Genomic DNA, 24,159 nt, shown 5'->3' with positions numbered 1-24,159 from the left:
ATTTAATAAAAAATTGTATGAGCGTAAGCGTTCTAATAATTAGTGTCGTAAAAAGGATATCGGTTTGAACAAAATAAAAAAGTTATTATATTGAAACATACCTGAGTCAAAAAACAAAGTCATATTTTATAAAAACAAACAGCGTCATTGAAAAATTTTTTTTTTTAAGAAATTTTTTAACAGGACAAAATTTATGTTGATTGAAGCCTCAAAGATATTGGAGAGGCTCCAATAATTTATGAAAAATGTCACATAATTGAAACGACGTTTACAGGCGGACGATACAAGACTGACTGTTATGAAAAGTCGTAATTACAGAGGTGACAAATATTAATAAACCTCTGATGAAAAGGCGCGCCAAAGCTTGAGAATATAAGATTGAATAAATTAAGTTGATTTAAATTAGAAGAATTTAAAAGGGCGGGGGGTCAAACCTGGAGATTAATTGTTTCCACAATTGGATCACCAACTTACAACCTAGCAAAACACTTATCAAACACTTTAAAACTTATTTCAGGAAAAACTGAGTCGTTTATAAAAAACAGTTGGGATCTCAAACAAAATCTTAATAACATTAGCATACCGCATACCCATTCATTAGTTTCGTTAGATGTCGTTTCAATGTTTGATAATATACCCCTGGATTTAGCTTTAGATTGTGTAGAAGAAAAATTAAATTTATATAAAAACTTTAAAAAAATTTCAAAAAATGAATTTTTAATTGTCGTTAGAACTGTTTTTAATAATACAATGTTTTCTTTTAATAATAAATTTTATAAACAGTTATCAGGATGTCCAATGGGATCTGCATTATCTCCCATAATTTCAAATTTAGTTATGGAAGATATTGAAAAAAGAGCCTTATCTAGATTATCATTCAAACCAATTTTATATGAACGTTACGTAGATGACATTTTAACAATCGTTCCAACTAACAAAATTATAGAGCTCTTAAATATATTTAATAGTATCGATGAAAACATTCAATTACAAAATTACAAAAAAACTGATCTAAAAGTTACCTTACCATATGTTCAAGGCCTTTCTGAAAGATTACGAAGATCTTTAAAAAAATGTAATATTAACGTTTGTTTTAAAAATAACAATACTTTAGAAAAATTATTGAGTAACAAAAAAGATTCTGAAACAATAGAAAATCTGTCTAATGTGGTTTATTTAATAAAATGCAATGGCTGTCAAAAACACTACATAGGTGAAACTGGCAGGAGATTGAAAAGTAGAATTTACGAACATAAAAGAGATTGTAGAATTGGCAATTTGAACACAGGTTTGTCACAACATTCGTGGAAATTTATTCATGCTTTTGATTTTGCTAATATTAAAATCTTGGCCAGAGAAAATAATACTTTTAAAAGGCGTATCATTGAATCAATTTTTATTAATAAATATATCAACACTTTAATAAATTTAAAAACTGAAATATTATATATAAACCAAATTTATCAAAGCATTATGCATTAACCTCCCCCCCCTCTTTTTAAATTCTTCTAATTTATATCAACTTAATTTATTCAATCTTATATTCTCAAGCTTTGGCGCGCCTTTTCATCAGAGGTTTATTAATATTTGTCACCTCTGTAATTACGACTTTTCATAACAGTCAGTCTTGTATTGTCCATCTGTAAACATCGTTTCAATTATGTGACATTTTTCATAAATTATTGGAGCCTCTCTAATATCTTTGAGGCTTCAATCGATAGAAATTTTGTCCTGTTAAAAAATTTCTTAAAAAAAAAATTTTTTAATGACGCTGTTTGTTTTTATAAAATATGACTTTGTTTTTTGACTCAGGTATGTTTCAATATAATAACTTTTTTATTTTGTTCAAACCGATATCCTTTTTACGACACTAATTATTAGAACGCTTACGCTCATACAATTTTTTATTAAATTATAGATTTGTATATTTGTATTTTTCACATGTTATTTCGGATGCTTTTATTTTGATTTTATCATTGACTGTGAGACCGAATATTTGCTGAATTTAGCTAAAATACTGATTGAAAATTAAAACGGTCGAAGAAAGGAAAAACAGTTTGGATCTGCTGTATCTACAATTGTTTTGTATATTTGGAAACAGTTTTAAACAATCTTGGTGCTTGAAATAAAAATAGCCCAAAATTAAGCTAGGTAAAATTGATACCTGAGTGATTCAATAATTCCTTTAATTTTGAATAGGAATATTTGTAGTACTTCGAATTTCCATGCTGAACATTAATTTGCCATTTTTTCCTTTCATAAATTTCCATTTTGCAGGTAAATTGTAAATGGTTCAATTTTGAAAAGTATAATAAATAAATTAAAATAGTTTATTTTTTAGCGATTAAAATTTGTTAAAAAATAATTGAAATTTCAAACGGTTTAGTATAAAAAAGTTTTAATATCACAATTTTTTTTTAAACTGAATTTTTTAATTCCTTCGAAAAATTTTTTTATTTTTAAAATTTCGCACTTCAATGTTACTTTTTATTTTGAACTTTTATGTCGAATAATTCGATTTTAAAGGTTTATAATTAGAAATTGTTTTGTTTTGAACTGTGGAATTATTTTTCGACGTTAGAAAATTTTTTCGAATCAATTTCGACATTAAATCCTAATTTGATTAATTTATCATTTAAAATTCTGGAATCTCAGAAGGTTTCACTGAAATGTTCAATATAGTTATCCATTTTAAATTATTCAGTTTTTAACTTTCTATCAGAAATAATACAATTTCAATTCGTTTGCCTTTTAAATGATTCAATTTTGAGAATTCGAATATAAAACTTATCAATCGCTAAAATTTTGAAATAGTCCTATTTCGAAATTTTAATCTAGAATTATTCAAATTCGAAATTTATCAATTCAAAATAAAAATTTTCATCTTCAAACGCTTTACATTATCAATAATACTATTTCATCTCCTTTCTAATAAAATTGTCCAACTTAAACAATTTTATTTGGGAATTTTTCAATTTTCAGAGCTACTGATAAAAGAGTTTTTAATTTTTCAAAAAATTAAAGAATTTTATAGAAATTCAGCTGTTTTAAATTAACTCTTTCAATGGAAAATTCATACTATCTGGTTAAAAATTAAAAAATTTGGTGTAAAATTAAACGATTTCGTACAATATTAGATTTTTTCGCAGAAAATTCGTTTCTGTTAATTCAACTAGTATAGTAAGATACAAATTTTCAGAAAATACAAAAATAGAAACAAAAAATTAATCAAATAAAATCCGGACGTACTTTATTTCTATGGCTCAAAATATTTAGTTGAAAATTTATGTATTTTATGTATTTTTAAAAAATGTATGTATTTTGTTGAATATTCGTCCTTACTTGTAGAAAATTAAGCATCATGATTTAAAATTAAGATATTTGGCTATGAATTTATGTCTTTTGTTAAAAATTCTCCTTTTTTGGTAAAAAATTAATCTTCTTGGCTTAAAATGCACATGTTTTATTAGAAAATCCACTCTTTTTTTTGAAAATGTCATCTTTTTTGGTTAAAAATTTAACTGTTTGGACAAAAATAAATTGTAAAATTTTACTGGGGTTTTCTCTATTTTTTCACAGAAAATTTTATTTTAAGTTTTTTTCTCTAAAGAAAAGCTCTAGCTCTAGTTACTTAATAATTGATTTATTCATTGATTATTAAATTACTTATTTTTTAACGTTCGGCACAATAATTCTTTTTCAGTTTATGACACATAAAATCTTTCTTATTGCGTAGAAATAGCAGAAATATAGAGTTTAATGAAGAATCCATTTTTTTCGTTATGTTCCGAACACCATTAAATTCGGTATTATTATCCCGTTAACGTTTGATGAGAAAAAATTATTGTTTTATTTATCTAGCTGCAAAGTAGCACTTCCAAAGCATTACGATAATGGCGGTTAAAGAGGTCAGAATGAAAAGGTTATTAAATTTGAAATCACCTTCGTCCATCTTAAAGGCAAATTTATTCTTGTAAGATAAAACAAACAGGGCCCACAAGAATCTCCAATGAATTTATTCTATTGTTGACATTGAAATTTCTCTCTCTTGGTCGGGTGGAGTTAAACGAAAAATTGAACAGGTTTCACTTTCATATCGTCCTGACTCTTTCAAAATCGAATCTACTTTATATGAATGGGCCCCGACATAATAGGCAAGATAGATAGTTTTAATATCTTGTGTATCAAAGGTGGAATCACAAAATGTATTTTGAGGAATAAACACTTCTAAGAAATTAAGTGTGTCACAAAAATATCTTTCTAGTAAGGCTCGGGCGAGTTTTACCTAGTTCCAATCGGGCTCTAGAGAGGAAAATTAGTAAGGGCCCTATCGGTAACGAAACGTTTATGTCGACGTGGGCCCTTCTAGATTTTCTGGTAGTGCTCTGGTCCGGGTTTCCCTACTACCACCCTGTAGAATTTAGGCGGTAATGCAAAACACGATTGTAGTATTATTTTAATTCAATTTTAATTGCAATATTAATTTAATAAAATATACTGTGAATACTGTAAATACTGAAATAATGAGGAATTTCTTTTTTGTAAGAAAATCAAATAATTCAAATACTTTAAAATCCAAATATCGAGTAATCGCATTTGCAACAACTGACCGATTCTTATTTTTTATGATAATTTAATATTTTTCTTTCAGGAATAACAATTTTACGCATAGGAGATCAATAATATTAATCTTAAAAACTGGTTCTTTCTAAATATATTTTAAGCAGCTTTAGGAAAATTTGAAGAAAATTGTCGAGTTTTCGACTCAAGAAGATAAATTTGGGACTAAAAATGGAAAGATTACATTTTTACTTCAAATAATTAATTTTCAATCATGAAAAAGGGAAATTTCAACCAAATTAATGAATCTTCCATAAAAAATTAATTCTCAACAAAAAGAATAATAGATGATATTCCCAGTAAAAAAATATTTTAATTTTCATCCATAAATAGTTGAATTAAAACAAGAAATACGAATTTGCAACAAATTATTTGAATTCTCAACCAAAACAGACTAATTTGTAAAACAAAAAGATGAATTTTAAACAAAAATGCTGAATTTATAACCCAAAAATTTGCATTTTTATCAACAATAATTAAATTTGTGATAAAAAAGTAGCTACATTTTCAATATAAAAATTCATTTAAAAAAACCAACGAATTCTCAACAAAATAGTTCAATTAGGGCGATGTAAGCATAACAACAAAATTTGTTTTGACGTTTTTTTTTAAATCCAACTTATATTTACACGAAATGCGATATCGAGTTAAAAATGTTAACAATTAAATGAGAAGCACTAAGAAAAATTTTCTGCTCCTAAATTTGTATAATTATAAAAAAGAAGCAAACAAAAAATTTGTTACAAAATAAGTTTTTTTTTAATTGTAAAAATTTAGGACCAGCCACACTTTGCTTTGTGCTCTTTATTTCATTTCCTAAATTTTCAACTCTATGCCGCGTTTCGTGTGAACATAAGTTAAATTTAAAAAAAAATGCAGGTGACGATGACATGGCCTCAAACAAAATTAAAATAAAGTTGAATTCTCAATCCGAAAGATCAATTTATTAGCAAAAAAGACGAATTTTCAACAGAAAACGTAGATGAATTATCAACCTACAACTTTGAATGTTTATTAAAAAAGATATATTTTTGACTAAAAATGCAATGGTTACATTTTAAGTTTAAAAATTATTTTTTAATAAAAAATAATTTTCAAAAATGAAAAAATAAATTTTTGACAAAAAGATTAATTTCCTGAAAAAAAAACTAATTCTAAACAAAAAATATGAAATGTCAACAATTTTTTATTTCTTAATGAATTTTTAACCAAATAAATAAATTTTTAGTCAATGAAATACATTTTTAACCGAAAAGGTGATATAGTCACTGAAAAGATTATTATTCGACCACAAAAAACAATGTTTCAAGAAAATATAGAAATTTTCAACAAAATACTTATTTGCACCTAATACCTTCCTGCCCCCTCGACGATTCCCTTGTATTGTGTCCTGGACATGCTCCAACAAATGAAAAATATCAGTTAAGTGTAAAATTTATATTTAAGACGGCATTTTTGAAAATTTTTTCTAAATTAATTATTCACCTGGACAATTTTCTAGGAATGTCCCTTATTCACAAAGAAGGTGTGGATCTCCGGACAGTGAGGGTGCATGGGTTAACGTTCGCAGATTATTAGATTCGTATGGCAGAGTATATCGAATAATCGCAAGGAATATTGAGCCAACTGAATACAAGCATAAATAACATAAGCCTCAAAATTAGCGCAAATAAGATAAAAATTATGGTCTTTGAAGGAAATTATAAATCAAAGAATTACTTCAGAAATTGAGCGCAGAAAAATATTTTGACATTGTCTTGATATTAAAGAAAACTTTGTGAATTTCTTCGCTATCGAATTTATTTTTGTTTTCGAGAAAATTTAACTTAAAATATTTAAATGTCTGCCAAACTTTGTATCTTGCACCAAAGATTGATAAAAAAATGTAGATAATGTATTTTTAAGGGATCTTTCACTTGACCTCAGGTTGATTAAGATCCCTCAAAAATAATCTAAGATACACACAAAAAAACGGAAATTTTAAACGTGACCTTGAAGGGTTATCTTTAAGGCTGAAATGCCTTTAAAATGCAAAAATTGAGAAAAATTCATTCGGTAGCGATAAATATTTATAATTTCGAAATTGATATTTAAAATTCGAATAAATTTTACACAGGTCTTTGGTTGAAATCGCAAAACAATTTTAGTATGACCCAAACATAATCATTCAAATATTTGTCATTTCAACTTTAAATACTACTTCGATTTATTCTATATTGAATAATTTAAAAGGCTATTTCGAAAGCGATTTTTCATCGATATCTTTGAATACATATGTCACAATCTTCGCCTTCTTGGAAAAATCTGTTTCCGATTTATGAGAACCTCAGGGACCTAAAATATGGAAATTGGGATAAGGTAGTTTACAATTCAATTTTTCCTTTTCCATTGAGAGAAAAATTGCGCAAAAGATCCAGAAGTCCAATATCAATTAGGTTTGGATTTCCATTTCATGATATTACTGTTCAAAAAAGCACGTGTATTTAATTCAATTTTCATTCATAATTAAAACCTAATTCCTGAAATTGTATTAGAACCTAAATTTAAAATTTTGATTTTTCAAATTTCTCATAATTAGTGAATTACAGAAGTTTTATATTGCCGAAATGAGTAAATAACAGAAATTTCATATTATCGCAATTAGTAAATCATCAAGTACCGAAAAATTCGGAAATTTTCCTGGTTCCGCTGTTCGTATACATAAAAGTCTGTAGTTATATGTTAAGTGGCTTTCAATCAGTTTGAAATTTAAAATAAGCGTTCCAATCCACTCACTTGTTTCAGAAATTTTTAATTTTGAAAAATCGAAGTTTTCGAGGAATTAAAATTTAGGAAATTTCAGAAATTCACTAATTTTAGTAATTTTAGAGTTTCGTTCTTTCATATATTCATTCAATATTTTAGGGGAGGAAGGGTTCAAAATGAGCCTCTCTGGTTCTTTTAGAATGGAAAAGGGGAGAGGGTTTAATAAATAGCATGAAACATTTTTTTACCATAATCATTTCTTTAACTCTGCTTTTGAGGAACGTGTCAACGTTCAATGTTTATAAAATTTCAAATATTAAAAATTTATTAGTGGTTAAAAAAATATTAGACATTTTTCATGTGTTTTTCTAAATTGTTGTTAAAACTTTAAAATTACTTAAATAAGTGATTCGATACAAGATTTAACAAAATGGTAGAATCTCGTTTTATTTACATATTAATTAGCACTCGTTATGATAGCAATCATTCTTTGAAATTATAAGGTTATTTTAGTTTATCTTATTATTTTATTGCGTTTTAAAATATAATTAATAGTCATAAATTAAAATAAATATTAAAATAACAACTTTGACTTTTAGTCAACTTTATTTAAATTAAAATTTAATTTTAATTTTAGTCAGTTTTCAGTAATCGTTGTACAGATTACTTTTGTTTAAATATAAGATTTTATCTCAAAAGCAAATGGAAGCAAATAAATAAGTTAATTTGGGATTTTATATCGTAACGAAATGTTTATTAAAGACATACACTCAGAAAAAAATGCTGTGAATCTAAGAGAAATATTCATTGGGCTATCAGTCAAAGAAATTGTTTTTGTTTTAATAACAAAATTTCTTTAATTTAAAATGAATTTTGAAGTTTAAAGTTATTATTGGTTAGAACGAAAAAAACATGTCAAGAAAAGTTTTTGTTTACTTTAAAGTACATTTTTTCTGAGTGATTTGACGAATCCACATTTTCAATGTTTATAGTTTAAAATCATGAAATTGTGAACAGTTTTTTTTAAAATGCGTTTATCTTGAAGATTTTTTAATTCTTAGTGTGTAGGATTTAAAAAATGTAGTTTTCAATATTTTTCTTCTAATAATTTAATTTGGAAGATTGAACATTGATAACGTTTCAATTTTAGAGAAGCATAAATCAATATTCTTAACTTTGAATTATTTTGAAAATCAAAAGTTGAGTTTTTAATTCTATATCTGCCAAAGTGAAAAAATAAAAAATTTAAATCATCAGAATTCTTGGGAACTTATTTTCCTAAACTAGAATCAAAATTTGTTGGACGTAATATTAAATTTCAAAAAGTTACGAAATATGTACTTTAGTTAATTTGTACATGAAGTTGCAAAAAATGTGTTTATATTTTTAATTTTATTAATGTTTCTTCAATAAACTATAGAAACACGTACATATTTTTAAGTTTCAAACTAAGTTATTCTCCTACTTTTTACGGATCTAATGTGGAGGGATTTTTACGGATCTTATGTAAAAATGGCTCATGTTTAAAGAACCATAAAAAATGGAAACAATGTTTGTTTTGATCATGAAATTATGTACGTGTATCTCTAGTTCATTGAAAAGAGCAGCAAAAATAATAAATAAAGAAAACAATTTCTTTTGGCGATTTTAGGTAGAAGTTGACAAGTTTGTATTTTCCGTAATCATTTTTAAGTACCATGTCTCGAACGAAAAAATGGATCCTTACTTTCTTTCCATCTGAGGTTATTTACTTCCATAAACCTTACAAAAAAATTTAAGATAAAGAACATTTTTTTTACATACACAACAATTTAAACATTTTTAATCGTTTTGACGAATGTTGGAAAATTGATTGAAATTTTTATTAACTTTTTTTAATATAGCAAAAAAACATTTTATATTTAAATAATTTAAAAATTCAAATAGAATCTAAGCTCATGACGCGACTTTTGAGTCTTTTTTCCGACTTTGAAGTCTAAAATCTCTAGTCGCATCCGAACCTGAATAAAAGAAATGGATATATTATCGAGATAAGAAAAAAGTATATCGGTCACTGGAAAAGTTCGGACAATAGGTCCTATGAATTATAAAAGGGCTTTTATTTCTATTGCAGAGGAAAAGTGCCTCTATGGACCCGAGGTAAGAAAAGAGCTGGATAAGATTCAGAAATACTTTGATTAATTTGAACATCTAGATAAAGTTTTCAATTGGATTCTCTCGATAAATGAATACAAAATTGTTTTTTTACTTATTCAGAAGAGCTAGGAATGTCCAATGAAAAAATCTATTAAAGAAAGTTTTCCTTGATGAGTGATCAATATTGCAGGGTGGCTGGCCAACACGGATGTTACTACTGGTCGACTATAGAACGACTGTTTCTACTTTCGACCTACGGCACGCTTTCTTTTTGGGCTGAGGTGATCCTGACCTTTCCACTCAAAACTACTTCAACGATAAAAATTTTAATAACTCGCAGATAATGGTGGCAGATTTATTTTCAATTATAGAATCTCGAAATTGAATGATTTCAGATGTAAATTTCAAAAACAGGACCATTTTAAAAGAAAAAAATTTAATATTTTGCGGTTCGAATTTTAGTAATTGGATTATTTAAAATTCAAAGAAATTGAAATCATCTTAGATTTTTTTGATTTTGTTTGCTTTCAATCATTAAAAGTTTTAAATATTAAACAATTTGAGATTTTAAACTTTTAAATTTAAACAATTTTCCATTCAAAATGATTGAAATTTGACAATTTTAAACAGAAAAATAAGTTCCCTGTTTTAATTTCAAAGCCTTGGAAATTCCATAATTTTATATCGTTATTACATACTGTCCATCTTGACTGCTCTCTATTGGAAAATTTTTAATGTAAAATCTATAAAATTGAATCAATTTCAACTTGAAATCTATAAAATTGTACTGTTTGAAAAAGTATTAAAAATTGTATAATTTTATATTATACATATTACATCTTAAAGAACCTTTAATTTTAGGTATTTAAAATTAGATAATTTTTAACTTTAAAAAATGAAAAAAAATGTTTACAAAAAAAAAAAACGTTTAGAATATCATTTAAAAATATCAATGTTCCTAATTGAAAAATTTTACTATTAAATATTATACATGGTTTAAGTTTTACTATTTCAAGTTATGTAATTTTTATGATTTACATTAAGACTTTTTTCAATATAGAAGATTTAGAAATGAAGGCCTGAGCTTTTGTTTTTAAAATCATAAAAGTTTGAAAAATTTTATTCATATATCTTTTATATTGAACAGTTCTAAGTTTGATGTCTATAAATTTGAAGAATTTAAAATTGTCAATCGTTAAAATGGAAGAAATGTTTATTTTAAATATTAAAAATTTAACCGTTAAAAACAATGAGATTTATATATATATTATAATATTAATCATAATGTAATAATTAGCAATCCTAGCTAAAAAATGACAAATTGTTTAGTTGTATTTCTTAAAAATTGTATCATTTACATTCGAAATTTCATTGATCTGGAAGATTTAGAATTGATAACTTAATCTTAGAATTAAAAGTAAAAATTCAAAATAAATTGAAAATAGTGCAAGTTTCCAGTTTTGCAATTTAAAATTCCGTAATTTTGATGAATTACATTCAAAACTTTGAAATTCGAAAGATTTAGAATGGAAAATTTGTCTTTTGATTGTAAAAGTCATCCAAATTTTAAAAAGTTTTTTGTTACATTTTTAAAATTGTAAATGCTCACACTCTTAAAATTGTGATATTAAAAATTATGCAAGTTTTAAGTTAACAATGAAAACTTCTGTAAGTTTGATAATTTTCATGAGAATTTTCTTTCATTTAGAAAATGTAGAATTGAAAACTTGACTTTTGATCTTCAAAATCATCCAAATTGAAGAAAGTTTATTCATACATCTTTATATTAAAGAGTTTTCAATTCTACATTTTCACACTTTCAGGCTTTGAACTATAATTATTCTAAATTGAGAGTTTTTAATTTTACCAATTAACTATTAAAAATCATGCAATTTTTATATTTTATAGTTTAAAATTTTGTAATTTTAATTATTTAAATTTAAGAAATTTTATTTACACGTCATGAGATCCCAAATTACATATTGTTTTATTTCTTCGCTTCTTATTCCTGATAAGATAAAATCGTATCTTTAAATAAAAGTAACAGATTACTGAAATTCAAATGAATAGGAAATTAAATTAAAATGTTAGGTAAGCCGATGTAGCTATTTTAATATTTATTTTCATTAATAAATATTAATTATATTTTAAAATATTTTAAATTTAGGCGTATACTTTAATTCGATAATTAGGCAATCCAAATGTTTACAATAAAAGCAATTTAATCGTTAACAACAAGTATTTAAGTATCTAATTCTTCTTCGTCTCTGTAAATTGAATTTTCCTGTAAGAACCTCGAACAAAACTTTTGATTTACCATCATTTACCTATATTACAAAATTCTTAAGAGGCTAAATAAAATAGAAAATGTTCTCTTCTAAATCTCTTGCTTCGCCACATCAATTTTCCAAGAAATTTTCAATTCCTAGAGGATCTATAAACACGGAAAAAAGTTGTTTCATACGAATAGGAAGACCTTATAGCGTGTTGCATTTTCCGGACCCTTTTAGAGTCTATAAACTTTTCAGTCTATATTTTACGAACTGCTAAAATATTATTTTAGGAAAAGATATCTTAAAAAACTTTTCTTGTATCTCCGAGCCTATTCCGTCCCGCAGATAGAAATTAGCTGAGGTTTTGGTGCCCTCTTATCTTGAAGCTTGCGTATGACGAACGTGCTCTTCTGCGATATCAGCATTTTTACGAGCGCGAAGAACAAGGGAAGAGAGAAAGCGCATCAACACGCTCACACCCACCTGCTGGGTCAGCATCGATTCCAGAACCATATACACTTACAAACTCCCATCCCCCATTATCCCTTCTTTTCAAACCCCTCCCTCTAACCTCGATTCAGCCTCTGTTGTCCTCACCATTGTCTTGTTTCTTACTCCCTTTTTTTCCTCCACTTCACGTAGACTCTTCAGTTTGTAGGGTCTAGTGTTCTAATACTATCGAGAATGATTTCAGAGAATATTTTGGCCTTGTTTTTGAGTGAAGCGTGTCTAGAGAAAATAGGAAAATGGAAAAAAAAACTCAGACAATTAAAACAGTGACACAAAATTCGTGTCAAAGAAATTCATTCCTTTCATTATTCGTGTCTATGTACAAAGGTATTTTTAATTTCAGAAAACTAGATAGGGGATACCAGTACGAGGAGCACAGGAAACTCTTTTGAAATCAGAATATGCAAAAATGAAGAACAAGTGGAGAAAGAACTATAGACCAAATTAAAGCTGAAACATTCATTGCTGATGAAGAGCAGTGTTACGATTATCATGTTTAGAATAATTTTTACGTTTCCTATTACGAACATGAAAATACCTCCCAGAATGGCCAATGTTACAGCTATCACAGCATCAAAGGATTGAATAATGAAAGTAATCACAAATTGTTTGAACAGAATTGTTTAATTTAGACAAACCTTAGCAGTAAAATTTTTTTTTTAAATCTCCCAAGATTGGAGGAATTGTTACATTTTATAATAGGCGCCGGATGATTAGCATTATTGAATTTCATAAGATCCAATCTTCTCTTGACATGTTTCTCAACCAAAGCATTTGGATAAACACTAATCCAAATCAATCCATCAGTCGCGTCATTGATGGCCCTACCTTTATGTTTAATATGACAGTACAAGATAAAATTAAACATCTGTCCGACCAAATCGGTTTTCTGAATCAAATTGTGAAGACACTTTTTTTCCTTTCTGATTATAATAATCTCTAAGAAATTGATTCAGTTGTATTTGTTTATTTTAAATGTAAAATTAATTTTTTGGCGAAAATTGCTAAATATAGTAATAATATAATCAATTTGATCATCAGAAGCATAGGTAAACTTATCATCAACTTAGGGGGAAAAGAAAGCGACATTATATGGAATTTTTTCAAGAATATGAGGTGAATAGAAAAAGTGTTGAATCCATAATATTGATTAATGTCGAATAATTGGAGATAGTATTATACACCAAATTAAAGCTGGAACATTTTTTATGAAATTAAAGCAGTGTCACGATCATCATGTTCACAAACATTTTTATTTTCTTTAACAAAAACATTAACATATTTTACAAAATGACAAAGATAACAGCTATTACAGTCTGAATGCATTGAAAAATTTGAGTTATCTTAAATTTTTCAAACCGAATGTTTGAATTTCTAAAAACTCAGCAGTCAAAAAACAAACTAAACATCTGCAAAATTGGATGTATTGTTACATTGTGTAGTAAGGGTCAGAAGATTGTCTTCTTCAACTTTAAATGTAAAATAAAGTTTTGGGTGGTCAATGTTGAATCTAGTTAGAATATTATCAAATTTAATCATTAGGAACACAGGTGAAGATATCAACAGAGCGAAAAAAGTGACAGTACAAGGAATTTATGCAAAAAAAGTTGTTCAGTTCGTTCAAGAACCAAGTTAACAAGAGCTGGTGAAGTTGGACATCCCGTGAGAATAGCATACATTTTGTTTATAAAACTTATCTTTCAATTCACAATAAAGATTTTCTAACCTGAATTTTATTCTTTTTTTTTTTAAATCTGAGCTGTGTTTAATGGAAAATTCTGGTTTTCTACAAATTTTGTATCGGTTTAACTAACAATGCTCAAATATTGTGATGCGAAGCATCGTAAAGAGATTGATAATAAATGCTTTTTGAATACTATTAATAGGATCGTTATAGATTTCAATATAATTTTTTATTATTAGGAATACATTAACAATTTTCAGTATAAAATTCTTGGTACACGATTGCTATAGCCATAATCTTATCTGCGTTTATAATAACAAGATCTTTGATTTGAGATAAAAAACTTTCAGTTTGAAAACCTAAATCTTCAAAGATCTCATTCTTCAAACCACTTATATCTATTATATATCTATAAGATTTATAATAATAATGATCATTAATGAGAATACGTCATCTATCTCTCTAATTTTGATAACATCAGGTTTGCGCAAACGACGGATTTCGCTCAAACGTAAAATATTAGGTAAATTGTGGTATCAGTTTCAACAAATCTAAAAAAAAGTTTTTCTTGAAAGTAACTCTAACGAATTGTAAATATTCTAGAAGAACAAGCTTAATACCTATAAAGTCTTAAAAAACGACTATACGACATCTGTATTATATAAAGTCTAATGAAGCATGAAAAGATTCGTTAGCTACGTTGTTAATTAAATTCTTCATAATTACATTTATCAATTTTTTCAAAAATTAGAAAAGATGATTGTTTTTACTCTCACCGTATGCTTGGCAGTTATCCTCAATTCTATTGGTAAATACAATAATGAAATATATTTATAAATTATATCAATTTTCTTCAGCAGTACACTAATCAGATTTTGTGTGATTTAAATATCAAATCTCATTTCCTTTAAAACTTTATTTTAGTTTTTCCGAAATTAGCAAGAATTTTGTCTTAGTTCAACTCGAGGAAATGCAAAATGTGAGTGTTCAAGAATGTGATTCAAAGATTAATTTCATTGATTAGGAGCTTTTACCATATGTATACGTATACATATGGTACGTAAATTACCACTTACGAGAGATCATTCACAAACTAAGTAAGACGAATTGGAGCTCGAGGGATTTGACAACATTTTAGTGTTTCTTATGGAAGGAGGGGGGGAGGTGATCTGCCGTGAGAAATTTCTTTATTAAAAACAAATGGTAAATATAAAGATATTACAAGTTAGTGAAAACTCCAGCAGAAATTGTATCTGTCAGAACAAAAGTGAATTTTCCCTTGAAGAGAACGCGTAATTTATTACGGGATCAGTATTATTTACTTATATGAAAAAAATGTATCAAGTGAGACTGTACTTATGAAAGATTATTTGACAACAGTTCTATGTATTGTAGTTTTTCCCTATTGTTCAGCACTAGACAAGACACCCTCCCCAAAGAAAGTTAGCAATTTTGATCAAGGAAGGACCGGTGGGCACATATATCACACTATTTGTTAAACAAACCACCCGAAAAAACTATCTGGTACCGTATTATGTTTTTAAGAGTTTTACATCTGAAGAGAATGCACAACGAAAATTTAATCTTCTGTGTCATGTTGCAGAGTGGAGTTCAGAATTCGAGTACTTACCTAATGGTGCCCCTATTCCTAGGGTTCCTGGTCGCCAAACTTCTTATTTTCCTGACAGCCATCAATCAGCTGAAAGTTCTTTTCCTCCTGCCAGACCTCATACTTCGGATTCTCTGGTGAGGTCTTCTCCTTGTGATGCTCATGTTGATCTTAGCGCCAGGCCTACTCCTGCCAGACCGCATACATCGGACTCTCTTATCCGGTCTTCTGCTGCCGAGTCTTCTGCTCGTCTTGGATCCAAGTCTCCTCGTGGCAGGCCTCCTTTTTTACAAGAACTTGAATTTAAACTTGAGCGGTTTAGATTTGTTTTTCTTGTTCCCAACGTGAATCCGAATCGGCGATTTGAAATTCGAAGATACACTTTTCCTCCCAATAAACCAATTCAGTTGAGAGGAAATTTGGGTGTCTTTATGCCCATGCCAGCCGATGTGAAAATGGTACTATCAGCGTCGAATGGTGACGTTTTTGCAATTTTGGAAAAAAATAAAATTCTTCGTGGAATGTATACAACAAGAACTATAGCTCCAAAACGGGCAAAAATAAACATGAATACAGGCAAGGTTGCTGCCATGACACAAGCAGAAATCGACGAAACTCTATTAGGCAGCGCTTACCCTATTTCAAAGTTTTACAAAATAGTAACTGCCGACCAATAATTAAAAAAATGTAACTGTTATTTATTATTGCTTGTTATTCGAAGTATAATCAAAATGTTACAAGTGCCTCGTAATTGCAATAAAAAGTCAATGTGTTATCGTTCTCAAGATTTCAATATTTCATCAAGGGCCAAACCTCTCTTTTTTGAAGACAGATAAAGAAGTTACTTAGTATTCGCAATCGTAAATATTTTAGGAGAAATATTAAAATATAGGCTTTTAATAATTCGCTACTAAGAAGTTCATTCTAGAACAAGAAAAATGAATTTTACGACTTTTTAACAAAACAGTTGTATTTTCGACCAAAAAAGATTACCTTAACCAAATAGCTTGTTTCAACAAAATAGTTGAATTTCCAATCAGAGATTAACTTTCAGCTTCAAACAATACCTTTTATAAAAAACCCTTACTTCTAACTAAAACTAGTTGATTTTCAAGCTGGAAAAGATAAATTTTTGATGAGAAAGTTCATATTTTATTAGGAAAGATTACTTTTTAGCCAAACAGTTAAATTTTTATCTAACAAAAATAAGTTTTTAGCCAAAAATGGAATTGGTAAATTATGAAATAACATTATGAATTTTTAACAACAAAAAAGCAGTAAGCCTCATTAAATAATTAAAATTTTCAACCAAAAACTTGAACTTTCAATCTAAAGAGATGAATTTTCAACCAAAAATCCAAGGTCTTAAATTAAAGTCCGAAAGGATTGTTATTTTACATCAACAACAATTTAATATGGACTAAAAAGCGGATTTTCAAGAAAATAGTTGAATCCTCCACTCGAAAAGATTAATTTTGAACCCAAAGATTGCAGTTGTAAGAAAAAAGGATGAATTTTTAACCACAAATATTTATTTTCTACCAAAAAGACGAATTGTCAACAAAATAGTTGAATTTTCATTTAGAAAAGATCAATTTTTACTTATTCGTATACATATCGTATATAACAACATGTCAAGTGATTTTTAATTTAAAAAAATTAATTTTAAGAGAAAATTGGAAGATGTTTTAAAACATTTGTTAAATAATTAAACTTCATAAATATTTAAAAAATAAAAAAAATAATGTGAAAATAATAATAGGAAATTTTATTTTAAATAAATAACCACATTTTTGACATTGTCATTTGTTTCTCTATATTTTTTATATATTGATGCATCAAAAATTAAATTTAAATTCAAGAAGTTTACGGGCTATAAAATTGTAATGTGGAGAAACGAGTATGCGTTTTATGCATCTTTTAAGCGATATTACGTGTAAATTGTGCGGAATGATACGCGAGTATTGATTCTCCACGCAGATTATGGAAATCATAATTTGTATAGCATAATAATAGAAGTTAAAGAACATACATTTATTTTTTTAATTTTAGGGTAATATAAATGGGAACTTTAATTATACAAAAGCCCTTTAATAATTCTGCAAATTAGATAAATATTTTATCATATGAGTAGGAATTTTAGTAGGTTTTGCGGACTTCATTAAATTAAAAGAGGTCAGACAATTCAGCAGCGCCACTAACGATAAACAAAACGTCATATCATGCATATTTTTGGCTATTTTTTTGTTATTTTTCACGAACAATTTTTTTTTGCTTTATTAGTTTTCGAAAAAAACAGGGCGGCGCTAGCTTGCCGGCAACTCAGCGGCGCCCTCTACAAAAATCATAAAAAATCATAAAATTTAAAAAATGGCAAGATTAGATTTTTTTGCTTTACAATGAGCTATAAATCGCTTTTGTAAAGTCGACCCTTATTTTTAAAAACTATCCCCCGTAATGAAAAGAAGTATTAAAAAAATATTTTAAAAATGACTAGGCTACATTTTTTTTACAATGAGCTATGAATAGCTTTTGTAAAGTCGACCCTTATTTTAAAAAACTTCCCCCTTTAATCAAAAAAGGTATTTAAAAAAATATTCAAGAAATTACTACGCTAGATTTTTTTACTATTTTTGCTTTACAACGAGCTATAAATCGCTTTTGTAAAGTCGACCCTTATTTTAAAAAAACAACCCCCTGTGCTGCACAAACGTTTTTTAAAAAATGAAAAACTCAAGATGAAAGATACTTATAAACCATGAACACGACATTTTCAAAGCAGAACTAAGGAGTAAAATTATTGTTTATCCCAAATCGTTACAAAAACAACCCCCGTCTTTATATTCTAATACAAACCGGAAGACTAAATTGTAAAATTGAATACATTAACTATTGGGACTTTTCCCCTCCTGATCGTTGGGCTCTCTTATTATTCTCCAATGTCATATCAATCGCTTTTTTAAAATTGAGTCTTATATAAAAAAACAATGTCCTGTAATGAAAACACGTATTAAAAAAGTCGATATCTACATAGATGGTACTTACTTATAATATAGCAACATGGTACTTTTAAGCGTAATTATTTCTCACCCCGATTCGTTACAAAAATACCCGCTGCAATGTATATCATTTGACAATCTATGTGTGTATATTCAAAAATATAATTGACCCTTTTCGATGCACCTTTTAATGACTTTAATTAACTTTCAGCGCGGCAGTTAGGTCTATCAAGCTAGCACCTCTACAAACGAAATTCCCAAATCTCTTTGTATTATAATTTAGGGCTTTTTTGGGATCTTCAACGCAACAACAACCAATTTCCAAAAACCACCCCTAAGAAAAATAAAACTACCCCCTATTTAAAATTTTGATCTTCCAAATGCACGCAAAAATGCGAAAACTACCCCATTTTTAAAAAACTACTCCCTTGCGGAACATATAATCTGCAAAACATAAAATTCGACAGATTTTGGGCTTATTTTGAGCTCTCGCATGCACCGAATACAATTTCAGAAAAACCACCGCTAGGTACGAAAATGCCAACCCACCAGTAAAATTTAAACTTCGACATTGGCAATTTTGAAGAGCCCAAAAACTAGAGACTCCATAGATACTGGAACATTCCCAAAAAGATTAATTTTTGAAAATTTCATATCTACGAGGTAGAGAGGGGTTGGTTTCAGACGTTAAGGGTTGGAGCCCAAAAATCGGAGTGGATATTTTCGAAAACCCTAAAAATCAGTGACTCCATTGACAACGTAAAATTGATAAAAAGATTATATCAAAAAATTAGTGTGTGTATTTTCGAAGACTTCAAAAATCGGAGACTCCATTGACACTGGAAAATTCTCAAAAAGATTATTTTTCTACAATTTTATATCGACATCGTAGAGAGGGGTTGATTTTAGACGTTACGGGTTGGAGTCCAAAATTAAAGTGGGTTTTTTCGGGGGGCCCGAAAATCAGAGAATTCGTTGACACTGGAAAATTGTCAAAAAGATTATTTATTTACAATTTTATATCGACGTGGTAGAGAGGGGTTGATTTTAGACGTTAAGGGTTGGAGCCAAAAATCGGAAAGCGTATTTTCGAGGATCCCAAAAATCAGAGACTCCATTGTAATTAATTGAAGGTATTAAAAAGTCCATCGAAAAAGGTAAATTATATTTTTTGAATAGACACACAAAGACTGGAAAATGCTATACATTGCAGCGGTTCTTTTTTTTTAAAGAATAGGGGTGAGAAATAATTACGCCTAAAAGTACCATGTTACTATTTTATAAGTTTTAGTTACGTAGATACCGAAATTTTCAATAGTTTTGTATTTGAATACAAATGCGGGAGTTGTTTTTGTAACGATAAGGGGTGTTTTCCATGATGATAGTTTCATTTTTTTAATTCGTTTTTGCAGCTTTTTAAAATAAGAGTTTATTTTACAAAAGTGTTTCATATCACATTTGAAAGCAAAAAAATAGCAAAATAATTTAGCCAAGTCATTTTTTTAATACTTTTTTTTCATTACAGGGGATAGTCTTTTTTAATAAGGGTCGACTTTACAAAAATGATTCATAGCTCATTGCAAAGCAAAAAAAATAGCAAAAAAATCTAGCCAAGTCATTTTTTAAATACTTTTTTAAAATACTTTTTTGCATTACAGGGAGCGATTTTTTTAAATATGGGTCGACTTTACAAAAGAGATTCATAGCTCATTGTAAAGTAAAAAAATAGCGAAAAAATCTAACCTAGTCATTTTGTTTAATTTATTGATTTTTAAATGCATTTTGTAGAGGGCTCCGCTGAGTTGCCGGCAAGCTAGCGCCGCCCTGTTTTCTCGAAAGCTAATAGAGAAAAAAATTTGTTTGGTATAAAATAGCAAAAAAATATGCGTTATATGAAATTTCGTTTTTCGTTAGTGGCGCCGCTGAGTTGTCTGGCCTAATTAAAAGGAACACTAAACATAATTACTAGAAAATTCATTTATTATTATGCGAAGTTTCGGCTATCACTGCTTGCCTTTTTCAGAGAATCTGAATAAATAATATGTATATAATAATAGTTTCTTACATTTTATTACAAAAAAATTTTCTATAAAAAAAAGTGAAAGAAATTAAAATATCTTTGCTTATTGCCTTAAAAAACAAGAATATTCTATACTGGAACTATTGTTGATTTCATGAATTCGTTCTTCAAGAATACTATTTCTAAAAGGAAGCGGATAATTATTTTGAAATAATGTAATTTTAATTTGATTCAAATTTTCTTTCCTGAATTTTATATCACTTAATTTAATGCATCTATTGATTGAAACTTTTATTAGGCCGAACTTTTGACAATCCAAATGATGGGAATAAAAATTAGGATATCTACCAGACCATCAAGCTTTTTTAAACTTTTTTCAATTGTTTTCATAATTTGTAAATTAAGGTAATTTATTGAGTTATTATGTTCAAGTTCAAATGTAAACTGTATGGAATTTTCAATACTGTTAAAACTATTTATAAAATCGTCCATTTTTTTGTAGGAACAATAACTAGAATATAATCCACATACACCTTTTATGTAGAATAGGTTTTAAATTCAATTTTTTTAAAGCTCTTTTTTCCACATTTTCTACAACCAAATTTAAAACTATATGAGACAATGGTAAACCCATAGGACAACTATTTAATTGTTTATAATATTTACCATTAAAAAGAAAATAATTTTATTAAAAACAGTTCTAGTAATGACTAAAATTCATTTCTTTTTAATTTTCGTTAGATTTTTATTTTGTATTATTTTTTCGTTAATGCAGTCTAATGCTAGATCGAATGGAATGTTATTAAACATTAAAACAATGTCCAATGAAACTATAGATTGTGTTGAAGGATTTTTAAATTTATTTAAAGTGTTCTTTGAATCTCAGCTATTTTTAACAAATGCTTTTGTGTTACCTGAAACCTGTTTTAAAACATTAGAAATATATTTGGCCAAGTTATAAGTAGGAAATCCAATTGCGGACATAATTAGTCTCCATTTCAAATAATTATGTTTTTCTTCTATTGTTGGCACAAGACTAATTTTAACCTTATTATACAGAATATCATTGTTGAGAATGTTTTCCACAGTTTAATTATACTTATCTTTATTAGCTACTACCGTTGAGTTTTTTATCTTCATGCTCTACATTTTTAAAACAATTTTCTATGCTAGCAACCATGTTATTCATAGGTAACTTATTGAAATTGAAAGGAATACTAAATTTGTCACCAAGTGCTAAGGTTTCAGCTATCTCAACCGGGATTTCGACAATTGAGCTATTTTTTAATCATTTTTTCCATTTAAATTCTCTATGTTGATTTCTCTGAGATAACAACCCATTTTTCATCAAATTGAATTATTGATATATACTTGTCTCTTTTTATGCTTTAGATTATTTAATTCTAATTCTTGTGAATCAGAAAACCTTTTAATCGATTCATCATTAATGAGTCTTCGTAATCTTTGTATTCGATGTTATGAAACAATTAAAAAAATTACACAGTTTATTATTCTCTTTTGCTGTGTTTTCGATTTTGATTCTTAAGCACTTTGTTTCGAAATTTATTTTTATGAAACTTTGAAATTAAGTTATGACCGTAAGATCTACAAAAATTCTTACTCATATTTACATTGACGGTCAAAGAAAGGATTGATTTGATTTTTAACAAATCCGATTATTTAATATTTTATTATTTGCTAATATTAAAAGAATATAAAAATTGATATAAAATATTTTGGCTTTGTGTTTTATTGGAGTTGCCTTGAGTAAACACGAAAATGGATCAAAGAACTCAGAAAATGAAAACAGTGGCACCAATTTTTTTCAAAGAAATTCATTTCTTTCATTATCCGTTTTCTCTGTACAAATGAATGTTAAATTTCAGAAATCTAGATGCTTCTCAAGGTTACAAAAGTTTTGCGAGAAATATGAAAATTTACTTGGCCCTCTTATTAAAAAATATATTAAAAATTACATTTCTTTCAACTAAGAGTCCTAATAATGGATGAATCTGCAAATATACATATTATAAATGAAAGAATATTCAATTTTAACTGTTTTAAAGTTTAAAAATTTGAATTGTTGATATTTACAATTCGAGATTTCTTATTTAATACATTTACGTTCAATGGTGATAAATTTTTATGTTTTTCAATTAAAAATGTTGCATTTTTGATGATTTACACATAAAATTTTATCAATTTGTAAGAGTGAAAAGTTGGATTATCTGACATTTGGTTTTAAAACTCATCACAATTTGAGAATTTGTATTTATACATCTTTTAATGTGAAAGAGTTTTAAATTGAAGAATCTTTAGAATTGAAGTGCTTTAAATCGCAAATCCTTAGAATTAGAGATTTTTTAAAATCTTTAATATTGAAGTGGATATTGAAAAAAACAGTTCAAAATTGCATACCTTTGAAAAATAAATCTTGACAATTAATTAAACCTTGAATTTTACAATTTAAAATTAAACTATTTAAACAAATTTTTGATAATATACTATGATTATTGAAGGTTCTTAAATTTGAAAATCTTTCCGTGGTAAAACTTCAAAACTGAAATACATATTAAAAAAATAAAAAATTACATTCCCCTAAAAGATGAATCTGAAAAATTAATACATTTAAATTTTACGTTTTCAAACTTGAACTAAATATCGAAAAAACTGTTCAAAATTACATAAAATTAAAATATAAATCTCGAAAATTAAATACATTTTTAATTTTACCAATTCAAAATTGAACGATTTCAAATAATTTTGATAATACACATTACATATTGAAGAGTCTTTAATTGAAATTCTGAAAAATTTAAGTATTTTCCATTGTAAATCTTCAAAACTGAATAACATATTTAAAAAAAAATAAAAAATTACATACCAGTAAATTATAGACCTTAAAGATTAATGAATTTCCATTTTAAATCTTTAAAATTGCAGAAGTTTGAGTTGAAAATCTTTTAAAATTGAAAACATTTAAACTGTGAATAGTTAAGATTGAAGATTTTGAATTTAAATTCTTCAAAACTGTTTTGAAACCTAAATTTTGAAAAATCTCATCTTTATTGGGTTAAAATAGTTGCATATGTAAATATTTCTGCATTGAAAATAAGCTATTCTGTTTAGGATAATTTTCTTTCAATTACTTATACCTATCATATACTCATAAGATATAATATTAATAATAATAATAATAATAATAATAATATTAATAATAATACAAATAAGTGTAAACGACGGATTTTGCTAAAACATGACAGATTATATACATAGTGATATCAATTCTAATCATTATGAAATCAACATTTTTTTCTTGAAACTAACGCTAATAAATTTTAAATATATAAGAATAACGAGTGTGCCGCTTATATACTATAAGATAACAACTTTACGATATCTGCTTTATAGAAATTTTGATAAAGCACTGAAATATTCATCAGTTACATTTTACATTAAATTCTTTATAATTCATTAAATCAGTTTTTTCAAAATTTAGATAAAATGAAGATTGTTTCTACCCTTATCGTATACTTGGCAGTTATTCTCAATCTAATTGGTGA

Source organism: Belonocnema kinseyi, chromosome 8 (assembly GCF_010883055.1).
Source record: "Belonocnema kinseyi isolate 2016_QV_RU_SX_M_011 chromosome 8, B_treatae_v1, whole genome shotgun sequence".
Taxonomy (NCBI): Eukaryota; Metazoa; Arthropoda; class Insecta; order Hymenoptera; family Cynipidae; genus Belonocnema; species Belonocnema kinseyi.
Note: the sequence above shows the minus strand (reverse complement) of the source record.